Genomic DNA, 11745 nt, shown 5'->3' with positions numbered 1-11745 from the left:
GGAAGAACAGCTGAGCAAGTGGGGAGGATTTGTTCTGGAGAAGAAAGGATGCCAGCCTGGTGTGTCTGCTGTGGAACTCTGTGGATGCTGTGCAGGATGAGCGGGTGATGCACCAGAGCTGTGCCAGGCTGAAGCTGGCTCGGCACTGGCTCACAGGCAGCAGGTCTGGGGTCCTCAGCCGAATATCTGCCATCTGGAGCTGGGTCCTGCTTTAGTCAGCTGTTCCATAAACAGGCAACCCAGGTATGCAGGGAGTATAGCACAAATAACTGAAAAACAACAGAGTAAAAATGGAAATGACAAGCTCCTTCCCTTGGCAGGCAGATGGAGCTGCCTTGGCTGTGATCACTGCTCTGTGTGGTGCCAGGGGAAGCAGTGGACGGACCCCTGAGCTCCCTGTGGCTATAGATGGGTGCAGCAGTGAGGGGCTGCTGAGTGAACACGCAAAGCCTCAGCTGAAACGTTCTCTTAAAGCCGCAGTGAAACTCCTTTCCCTGCCCCAACACGAGAAACCTTGCAGAGAATATGCTCCACTGTGTTTCAGAGGCTACTCCTGCTTTCTCACTGCATCATGCTGGATGACCCTTAAAAAGGACACACATACACACATAATTAAAGCCACCCTCCACCCCAAGGCCAGAGCTGTGTTTGGAAACCGCCGTTCCCTGGCGCAGAGGCTTTTTTCCATCCCAGCCAGTCTCCGCATGCCGCAGTGGCACCACCAAGGAGAAAGAGCTCCCTCAGACCTAGTGAGGAAAAATGTCTCCCAGTGTCTTTCGCAAGTGCTTTTAAAACCCCTGTTTTGCAAAGGAACAGACATTTTCTTATTACTGTTTCTTCCCCAGTAATCCCATCTGAGCCTCTGAGTGTGCAGCCTGTTGGATAAGCTGCTCCCTTTGGGCAGTCTGTAGGTGTCCAAGCCATGCTTGAATGTCTTCCTTGGAAGGAGAGTGGGGCAAGCTGGCGGCTCCTCTGCTTTTGGGAGCTTCTGACTGCAGACGGACCCACATGCAGGGTCTAGGAGCTCTGCAGCACATGGCTTTTCAAAGCAAAGCCCCATCCTGGAGAGTCTTGAGGGAGGGAGTGTGGATCAACCTGTCAGGGTGGCCGGCTGCGCCATGGTGGCCTCACAGCCTTGAAACAAATGAGGGCTTTGTTTCAAGAACTTCCCATCAGAGGCTGAAATCTCTGGGGCGGCAGCCTGCCACGAGAATGTTTCCTGCATGGCAGGAGCAGGGTCTGCTGCGCCCCTGCCTTTGGCAGAGAGTCTGCCAGTGCCCGCCAGCACCAGGGGAGCCCTGGCTCTGTCTCCTCCCGGCACATCAGAGTGATGAATCTGTCTCCACTTGCCAGTGTGAGGACACGGGCACGCTGCAGCACAGCGTGCTCCTCTTACAGCCTGCCAAGATCCCAAGGGCCATGAGCAATCGGCAAACATTCCCTCTTTTCTGAAGATGTGTGCTAGGATGGGGAATTCACTGCTGTCTGAAACATTTTTCCTTTAGAGACAACCAGGAGATATTTGCCAAGCCATTCTGTGGAGAGGAGGAGGAGGAGGGAAGCCAGGACATGGCTGGAAGGAGCCATACCTGATGCAGTCAGTACAGCATTCTTTGGGATCCAGCTCTCTGCTATTGTTCTGAGGTGTGAGAAACAGCTCTATGGCGCAGCTACCAAAACTGTTCTTTTTCTTTAGCTCAGGCTGGGGCTTGTTGTGCTTTTGGCAACCTATGCTATTGGCACTTCACTGCCTCAGTCTGAATTTTTCCAAACTCTCAAGTTACTGATGTGGCAGAGAGGCTAATTTATTGGGAGGTGTGGTATTGTATATGAATAAATTATGGCCCCAGAAGGATGGTAGAGTGTTAGTATCTCTGCTGTTACTTGGAAAGAAATGAGGAGACCAGGGCATTTGCCTTGGGCAGGCTGACGAGCATGTATGCTGCCATGGTGCTCAGAACTACATTAAACACTGAAAATAACAAACTGCAGCCCCTTGAGACAAATGTGGCATCTTTAGATTGGTCATCCTCAAGTGGGGGTGAGCACACCCAGCACAGCATCCACAGTTACTGTACAGCCAGGGAAAATATGGATTTGGAGAAGGTTGAGCTATTTGTGGAAGCTCTGAGGTAATTCAACATGTGTGAGGCCGTGTGTCTTCTTGCAGGGCTTGTGGAACAGTGATGGCAGCACTGGCCGGGCCAAACTGCTGGTGTTGGCTGGCATGTTCAGATTTGTATGTTAAATGGTCTTTAATAGAATGATAATATGAGGCTAAATTTTTATCAAAGTCCTGCTTCTGGATTAACACTTGCCGAGAGTTGAGGCATGACTATGTGTGACACTACATAAATGATTAAACACTGTCCTGCACAGCTGAATCTGTGCAGCCCCAACTGCCTGCTCCAGAGTGTTTGCAATTTCTTCACCATTTCATAGTCTTTCATTTGTCCTAAATGTTTATTTAATAATCCTGGAAGACCTTTTAAGTTTCCTGGGCTTAATGTTTGCTAAACACCCTGTCACTTCCACTTGTATTGATAATTCCAGCTGCTGCGCTCTGCGGGGCAGGACAGCTCTGTGCTAACACAGACCTCAAAGGCCGGTGCTGCCCAGGCAGGGTCTGTGGGAGCCGAGGTGGATGCTTGTCAGCTGCATCACCTCGCCTTCGGGTTACCTCAGCCCCTGTGCTCTCCACGGGCCCTGGCAGTATTAGTTTCACAAATTCATTTTCCTGCACAAAAGCTTTTGGTTGCTTTGGGATTAGGGACTTTTTAGAGTTCATTGTTTTTCTGAGCTGCCTTGTTTTGCTGTAATGCTGAGAAGCCTGGACTGCAGGAACCTAATCCCCCTCCTGCTCCAGCAGCCCTGCTCTGTGAGAATCTGTTCTCTGCTTAAGTGCAAATTGTTGATGGGAGATAGCATTGGGTCTTTCTGCTTCCATTTAACGTGTCAGCAGAGGAAGACATCTGCTTGCAATTATGGGCATGGCCTTGCTGAAGGATTGGCATGGATTTTATAAGAAAATAGGAAATCTTTATCAATTCATAATTCCTGGTGCCAAAGAAAGGAATATGTTTAATTTAAAATTTTCATCTTTTATTTTACAAAATCATAGGATAAAACATGAGATAGATATCAAGGGAAGAATCCATGTGCTTTCTGCAAAGAGTGAGTCCTGGGTTTCCCGTGCAGAAGGCTCTGAGCAGACGAGGGCCAGTCTGGGGAGTGAGTGGGCTCTGCTGCTGGCCTTTCGCTGCCCTCTGCCCAGAGGCAAATCATTTTGGAAATTATTTGCTGTTGGCTTTGCAGCATGATCTGAAAGGGGAAAATTGTCCTCAGCACAGTGCCCAAAGCATTGGAATCTCTTTGGTGGGCCAAGTGGCTGCAGAGGAGCTGCTGTGCACTGACTGGCACATCCTGAGCTGGTGGGGAGCCCCTGTGGCCGCAGAAATAGCACATTCCAGCACATTCTCTGTGCTGCAGGAATAGCCTTGGGTCCAAACCCCTCTGTTCTCACTTTCTCCCACGCCAGAATAACTAGTGCTGTTGGCAGTTGTTGGGGGTTAAGTTTGGTTTTGTTTTTTTTTTTTTTTTTCTTTCCCAATAGAATTTTCCCCCCTCCCCCATAAGTTGCTAAGAGACTAAATACTGATACTTAAAGGGTACTTGACCCACACAAAAGAAGTGTGAGTGCGGTATATCACTTAGTTTGGGGGAGGGAAAGGCTCAGGGGCTCCGGGAGCTGAGGGTGCTCTCCTTCTGCTCTCGCTTCGGAGAGGACGGTCGGGCGACTGCTGGCTGCGTGGAGTCCACTGTTAACGGAGGGTTATTCCGGTCCTGGGAATTCTATCATCTGCTGGAGAGCCAGGAATTCAGAGCCCCTCGCCTGCCCTGCTGGAGCTGGGCCAGCCCTGTCCAGCTGTCGTGGCTCCTTCAGCACTGCTCACTTCGGCGGGACACCCCGCTGCCTGCTGGGGACCGCCACGGTTCCAGCCACCAGCCCCGGAGCTTCCACCGTTTCAACTCGGTGCTCTCGGGGTCCCAAGGGATCACACTGCCCCGGGCTTTGTGAAACAAAGCCCCTCGAGGTTCCTGGTTCTGTTTATTATTGTTGCTGTTTGTTTGTCCTGTTATATTTACTGGTAAAGGACTGTTATTCCTTTCTCCGTAGCTCTGACTGAAAAGCCTCTTTAATCATCTAAATTCCAATAACTTAAAGGGAAGGGATTGGAATTCCCCATTCCTAGAGAGGCCCTGCCTCTCCCTAGCAGATACCTGTCTTTCAAACCTAGACAGCAGTGCTGGCTACCTGCCTGGACCAGGGACACACAGCTACGGAGATGCTCCCACCCTGCCTGTGTGTGCCCAGGGAGCGCAGCTTGGGGGCCTGGGGAAACACTGGGACAGGTTTGCAGTCGTGGGAAGAGCTGCCCAGTGGGCTGGAGGAGGCTCCCCCTGCACCGTGCTCCTTACAGCTGTGTGGGAGCCTCCTGCCTGGAGCATGGAGAGGGGGCTGCTCCCTGCCCCAATCCCTCCATTTGCCCTTGAAGCTGCTCCTGACAGGACACACTGTCAGTGTGGCTATTCTTGGCCATGCTCAGCCCCTTTTGTCAGCCCACTGAGAGTCTGCTGCAATTTCCTCTGTGATTAAGGGTCTTAGAGTATGTTCAATATCATTAAAGAAATGAGAAAATAATAACAGTAATGATTTGTGCTCAGGAATGCTCCCAAGAATAGCTGGAATTGCATTCAGTGCCTTTCAGATAAGAAAGCTCCTTATGCTTCAGCCTTGGCAGATTCACAGGGACAGCATCCTTCACTCTGGCAACTTTTTGTACCCTTTTGTCCATCAGCACCAATTCCTGTTCCCTGCTGTACACTTCTGTGCTTGGATGTGGAGCTTCACCTCTGGGGAGAGGTTGAGAAGCCTGTCAGACTGCAGAGACAGAGATCTCTGATGAATGGTGGACAGATGCAGATGCCCGTTGTCCAGAGAGGATGCGAGGTCCAGGTTCTGGCAGCTGGTCTCCTTGCTGATATGGAGATGCTCTCCTTTGTCACAATATCACTCATGTTTGGCATTGTTCTGCCGCCACATCTGATCTGTGCTGGGGATGGGAAACGTATCCTGGACTCATGGCACTGCCCACACACGCGTGTGATGCTGCCAGCCCCTGACCATTCCCCAGCCCAGGGAAATCTAGAGAAGCAGCATGGGATTCAGACAGACTTGAGAACAAAGCAAAGAAATGAGAAGGGTGGAGAAGATTCCGGGCTAATTTCTAAAATGCCATGAATTTCTGGGGGCAGCTTGAGTGGCCAAAGCTTTGTTAAGGCAAGGAGAAAACATGCCCACAGCCATCTCCGTTTGGGTAGCACATTCTGATGGGTGGGCTGCTCTTGCCTCTGCAGCCCCTCACTGGGGAAGAGAGAGACAGACAACCATGCCCTCAGTGCTCCCCTGGTGTGGAGCTCCCCAAATACCCCCATGGCTGGGGACCAGGCTGTCAGTGTGGATCTGCAGCTTGGAGCTTAGTTTGCAAGCCTAGTCTGGATGTATCTGGGGGTGTTCCCAGACTGCAGGGCCTCCCCATCACCTTCGTCCATCAGCTGCCCTCCAGCAGCACCAGGAGTGGGAGGAGAAGCCTGGTGGGATGGCACTGGTGTGTCACTGCAGCACTGCTCTGGTGGGAATTCACCTGTCTCAGTCATACAGTGAGAAAATGTCCCAAGAGCACTGGACTTTGCATCTTCTTTGCAATTCTGGGGATGCTGCTGGTCATAAAGGCACAGGAGAAATCTTCCAGAGTCCCCAGGGTGCTCTGGGCTCCCTGCACCCTGAGTTTGCAGGCTCCATCTGAGGTCTGCAGGTGATGCCCCCAGGGAAGGTGCAGGATGGTGGGCTTGCTAGTCATCTCCTGCTGATTTGGAGCATTAGACTATGCAGGATTGGGTTTGATTTCTTCTCCTCTCCCCAGTTTTTTAGTAGCTGACAGTTGTTACCAGCATGAGGTACTAACTTCTTATTTTGAACACATGAGTTCAGGCTCGTTAATCATTTCCAAATGTCCCCGTCTAAGGGCGATATTGTTTCAGCTTTCAGCCACTAATTTTTTGAAATCTCTGAAATAAGAGTCTGCTCTTGAACATGTGCTGGAGAGTTGTTCCTTTCCGCTATATTTTAAAAATATACATGTGGTTTAATTCAACAAGAGGGCTAGAGGGGACATTTTTCCTCCAGTTTTTCCCCCCTCTTTTTCTTTAGAGCTATGCCTGCCAAACCACCCAGTTCTGTGCCAGCAGCAGCCCCTGGATGATCCCAAATGCATTTCGGGGCTAAGAAGTGTGTTTCTGGGCAAGCTCAGTGCCGCTGCCCTGCAGAACAGACTGAGATGGACCCGGGGTCAAGGACAGGTGCCTCTTGGGCCACGTGTTCCAGACACAAGGACAGGGGCTGGGCTTCTGGCAGCTCCAGAGCACGGGCCACTGGAGCAACCCTGGAGTCATGCTCCCTCACTCCTGCAGCAAGGAGGGCTGTGCTGGCTTCGTCATCTGCTGGACAAGACAAAGCCCAGCTGCGATGGGGATTCAGGCTGCTGGGCTTGGAAAGTCAGCGAGTGTTGCGAAGTCATAGAAGAAGCAGCAGTGAACACTCATGGCTCCAGCAGACACTGAAAATCTGTGGATATATCAAAACAATGCGATATGATTATTCAAAAATGTGAACTGCAGGAAGAAGTCCTGCCAGGCTTAAAGCCGTCAAGGAACTTGGTTGTGTCTGGGCTCAGGGATCCCAAGGAAACATTATTTTTGTGATTAAACTGACTTTTATGTGTCCTGGTTTTGGTAGGACTCCTGAGGAGATTTGGGTGCTCCGTAGGGTCTGGCTGTTACAGGAGCAGCTTCAAACTCAGACATCAGTCAGGGACCTCTGGCTTCAGGGAGAAGGAGATCATTTTAAATTATTTCCACTTGATTTGTAAAGAAGAAAAATGGTGGGGAAGGAAGACAGGGAAAAGCTGTTGGTGCAGTATCCAGTAGAAACAGACCAAAGAGGCCGAGCCCTGGTGAGGACCGAGTTGGGCTGTGTTCACCTGGGCAGTGCCCTGGCTCCCTGCTGGCCAGCATGGTCACCGACTGCAGACATCAGAGCTGTGTCCCTGTGCCAGGGCCATGTCCTGTGCAGTCCTCACAGCACAGTGCCACCATGGTGGCGGGGCTGAGCCAGGTCTCCTGCACCCCCAATCCACAGTCTGAACCAGAAAGCTCTCTTGCCTTTGCTGGGGCATTGCTGCTGATGGAAACCCTCTTCTGTCTCCAGCTCTTGGAAGCTTTTGAGCTTGCTGAGGCTGTTATGTCCTGAGGTTTTGTTGATATTATAAATAGATGTAACTGAACATGAAAGAATTTGTGCTGCCAAGGGTTGTTCTTATTAGGTGCAATGAACAAGGAGGGGATAGTTCCTGTCAGGCCCAGTCCCTTATCTCGTGGTGTCCTCTGATGGCTCTTACACCCCACAGCGTCCCTGCAGATGCTGGCATGCTCCCTGCACCATCAGCCTGGTGGCAGGTCTTCCTCTCAGGAGGATGGGTTGCCTGGCTGTGCGTACATGGCATTTCTGTGTTAAGACAAAGATGTAGAGAGAGATTCAGTTTAAGGGCTGGGATGTCAATGGAGATTCCAGCAGAGCAGAGAGGAGCTTTGGGCAGAGCTTTATGCGGTTCCTCTCCTGAAGAGCACATGCAGGAGCCAGAACACGCAGCTCCCCACCGGCGGTAACCAGAGGAACAATGAACAAAGGCACCGGGGGGGGACTCCGGGTGGGACAGCGTGTCAGGCTCGGAGCTCCTGGGGGGCTGTCAGGGGCGGCGGGGAAAGTCCGGCTCCGACAGCACCGGCGAACTGCGGAGCAGCAGTTTGGGTTCTGGGGGGGAGCGGGGGGCGATGCCCGAGCAGCGGCGGGCGGCGGCTGCCATCTCACGGTGACGGAGGGAGCGGGCCGGCAGCGCGGAGGGGACCCCGAGCGCCCCGAGAGCTCCCGCGGGCGCACCGCGCCCCCCCGCGCCCCCAGGGGCTCTCCCGCCGCGCCTCTGCAGATGCCTCCGGGGCTCTCTCCCGACCCGAACTCTCCGTGGCGCCTCAACGGGAGCAAAAGGTCACAGAATCCCAGAATAGTCTGGGTTGAAAGGGACCTGAAAAATCATCCAGTTCCAGCAACTGCCATGGCCAGGGACACCTGCCATAGAGCAAGATGCTCCATAATCCTGTCTGGCCTGACCTAGAACACTTCCAATGGTGGGGCATCGGCGATTGTCCCTCGAGGGTGGAGATGTGCCCTACAGCATATCGAGGGATGTCTGTGGATGTAATCCCTGGGGATCTTTGAGTGAGGGGAGAGCATGGCTGACAGCATGGTTTAGCAGCTGAACTTTTAAGCGGTGCAGCAACAGCAACGCTTAGGATTATAACTGCAATGTCAAGACAAGCAAAGGGTTAATACAAAAATCTCCTCCATATCCATTCCTTGGCAGTGACCTCTGCAGGGCCCTCCTGGAGCTATAGCTATCTTGTGTCCGTGCTGCAGCAGACAGTACTTATCCTGGGCCTGACAGTTTGCTGCTGACATTTCCTTGGCAGTGGGTTTTAATTACCGTCACCATGTGGTACCTCACCTGCTCCTGCAGGCATGGCACCACGAGCTACTGAGAGACTGATGGAGTACCACACGATGTCCCCACTGGGTTGGACAGGAGTTACTGCTCACCGTGTCAGCATGGGAGGCTCGCTCTCATCAGCTCGTCTGGGCATTGCTTTGACTCATGCCAGGTCTAGGTTTGGCGCAGGGAACAAGAAACACTTGCAGGAAATGCTCTCTTTCCCTCCTGCAGCACTAGGAGTGCACAGGGTTCTGCAGTTCACTCTTGGGGATTTTGGAGCTCTTTGTGCTGGTCAGCTGGGCAAGACTCTGCTTCATACGAAGCAGGGAGAAAGCCTGACAGACACACACAGCTCCTCCCCTCTGCCTTGCAGCTCGGCTTCTGCATGGCAGCGGGCAAAACTGTCCAGGCACCTTCCGCTGGCCCAGAGGCCACTTATTTCCCAGGTGAGCCCATATGAGATGTGCAGCCCAGAGCTCTGCTTTTTCCCCCGACCTGGGTGCTGGAGCTGTTGATGGGGATACGTGAGGAAGCACAGCTACAATCACTGTGGAGATGCACAAACGCTGCGTGTGCTGGACACAGGTACCACTGTCTGTTTGCACTTTTCAAAATGTGTATTTATACCAACCTGTCAGTTAATAACAGCCTTTTGAGATAAAGCAAAAGCATCCCGAGGAGAGAAGGGAAGAATCCATTCAGTGAACAGGTTGGTTCTACTCCCTGGAAAAGAAACCAAGTCCCAAGCCACAACCAGTGTACTCAGAGGCTCTTGGTGACAGACTCCAGATCACATTTCTTTTGGAAGAGAAAACCTACTGAGAGGTTAAAAAAAGTGTTACCAGAATGAAACTACTCATCAGACTCTCAGACTGCTGAGGGTTTCTTTAGGCTGCTGAGAGCACTCTTCTCTCTTGGAGTCCTGCACTGGAAAAAGGACTTTTTCGGTGTGCTGCAGGGTCTGATCAGCTGAATATTTCCAAACTGCATGGGGTCTACCCAGCTGCATGGATCTTGCATGAGCAGCCCCAATGGCACCCTCTGAGCTCTGTCCCAGAGCTACTGCTCTGGCTGTCCTCACCAGCAAGTCCTGCCAGTTTTACCTCTGCCTGCAAAAAAAGGGTCATTGGTGTATGTCTGCAACCAAGTTCTTTCTTTCTGGCCGTAGAGAGCAGCCAGTGAAGCATCTTTCCCACCCCCATGCCCTGGGGCTGTAGCTGAAAAGGGCTCTGCTGTCCAAGTGAAAGCTGGATGCAAGCTGAGGGAAAACAGATGGTTTCAAGATCAAGCCCATCATACGAATGAGAAGCCAAACTGCTGATGGATGGGGCAGTGTTTAGCTCAGGCATGGAGCCAAATTCACAAACTGTAGGTCTGCTGATGACCAAGAACACAGACCCTTGGAAGGGTCCAGAAGAGCCTGGCTCTGAACAGAGAGTTGACCCAGCTGGAGCTCGTGCTGCACCCCAGCATTTCAGCTCTGCTGCAGTGTCATTCCACAGCACGGACTTGGGAAGTGCCTTTACACTGGGGCTTGCCCTTATGAGACAGGTTTTGGCTGCCCAGCTATGGCACCATGGCCCTCTGTAGGCTGCTACCCTCAGTGGACCCCCTTCCCCAAAAGGCTACGTTATTGATGGTGAGCTCCAAAGTGCCCTGTATGCACTGGGAAAACATGACCTTTGCTAGATCCTGGGTTAGTGGTGGGGCTGGAATTTGGAATGGCAGCAGAAGTGCCACTCATGCTTGTGTGTGGCCATCTGATGTGGTGACAGACATTTGGAATAGGCAACAAGGCTGCAGTAGGGAGCTAAGACTTCTGCTGTCTCAACAGTGTGCTTTACCCCCAGCCTCAGAAAATCTCTTAGAGGAAATTTGATTTTGAATGGTTCTTCCTGACTCCCAAAAGGCCCAAGAGTGAAGAAGGGCCAAGCAAGGGTCACTCATCACCAGCTCATTAAAGGCAGAAACCCAAAACCCCAGGGAATGCGGCGCTCGGAGGCAGCCCCTGACACGGGTCATTGGCATGGGCTGCTCCACGCTGTGATTTGGCAGCTGGGAATGCACAGTGTTCCCCAAAGCCATGTCCAAATGGGGATGTTTTTGTTATTTTTAGCATTACATACAAAGTGTTCCCTGTTTTCATCCCATAGGACCAAACCCAAGGTGGTGTTTACCCTTGGAGATGTGGATGCTTTGTTTCTGTAAGATCTTTGGGTAGAGTTGTGTGGTATTTTCATTTATGTTTCTCATATATAACTCGATGTAGAGTTTTGTGTTTGAGAGTGAGCATGGCCTGGGGGAGGCATTCCCTCACCACTGTTCCCCTGGTCCCAGTGGGATCACAGCGGGGCTGAGAGCTCACTGAACAACTGGGAAGGCAGGGTGAGGCTCAGGGATGGCTGATGCAGTGGCACCTGTGCTGGGAAGAGCAGAGCACACACTGGCAGTTTTCCATGAGCATCCTCTCCTCAGAGTGTCAGCATCCTGCACCTGTGGGCTGCCTGGGAAGGCTGCCAGCTTCAAAGTTGCCTCTGAAGAAGGATTTCCCCTTTTCACCGGGAGTATCATCCCCTTGCACTGCCACAGGGTGCAACTGCAGTTTTTGAGAAGGAAGAGGGAAGGAGCTATGGCATGTCTTCTCCCCCATCACCATTTGCACATCAATGTGTTCTCCCCTATGGGGTGAATTCAGAAAAAAACATTTGCACTTGAATACCCAGCTAACATCTGGGCCAGCAGTTGATGTCTCAATCCATCTCCAAGGCTCACTGCTACCAGCACTCGTCTTTGCCCTTGCCCAGATGTGCCTGTTCTCTGCGCTATGCAGAAAGGCAAAAATTGCACAGGGTGTAATGTGTTGGAATTGGCACTTTGGAAAATGCATGCTCTGCTGGAATGTGCTAACATCCAGCTCATACAGAAGGGCAATTAACTCTATTTATGCTCATGAGTCTGAATCTAAAACTGGCTTCAGAAAGAAGCTCACTCACATTAAAGGGCTTTATAATCATTATGCTAAAGTATTTCTTTTGAAAGCATTTTCTGTTTCTTAAACAGTTAGGATATTTATAAAATATGG

At 51.6% G+C, this 11745-nt stretch overlaps 1 protein-coding gene across 1 annotated transcript in view; it reads right to left on the bottom strand.

The window, feature by feature from the left end:
• Positions 1–11745, bottom strand: part of GINS4 (GINS complex subunit 4) — a 146504-nt gene that overhangs the window by 39503 nt on the left and 95256 nt on the right. The gene's annotated exons all lie outside the window — the stretch shown is intronic.

Source organism: Hirundo rustica, chromosome 28 (assembly GCF_015227805.2).
Source record: "Hirundo rustica isolate bHirRus1 chromosome 28, bHirRus1.pri.v3, whole genome shotgun sequence".
NCBI lineage: Eukaryota > Metazoa > Chordata > Aves > Passeriformes > Hirundinidae > Hirundo > Hirundo rustica.
This window is presented reverse-complemented; position numbering and strand designations above follow the sequence as displayed.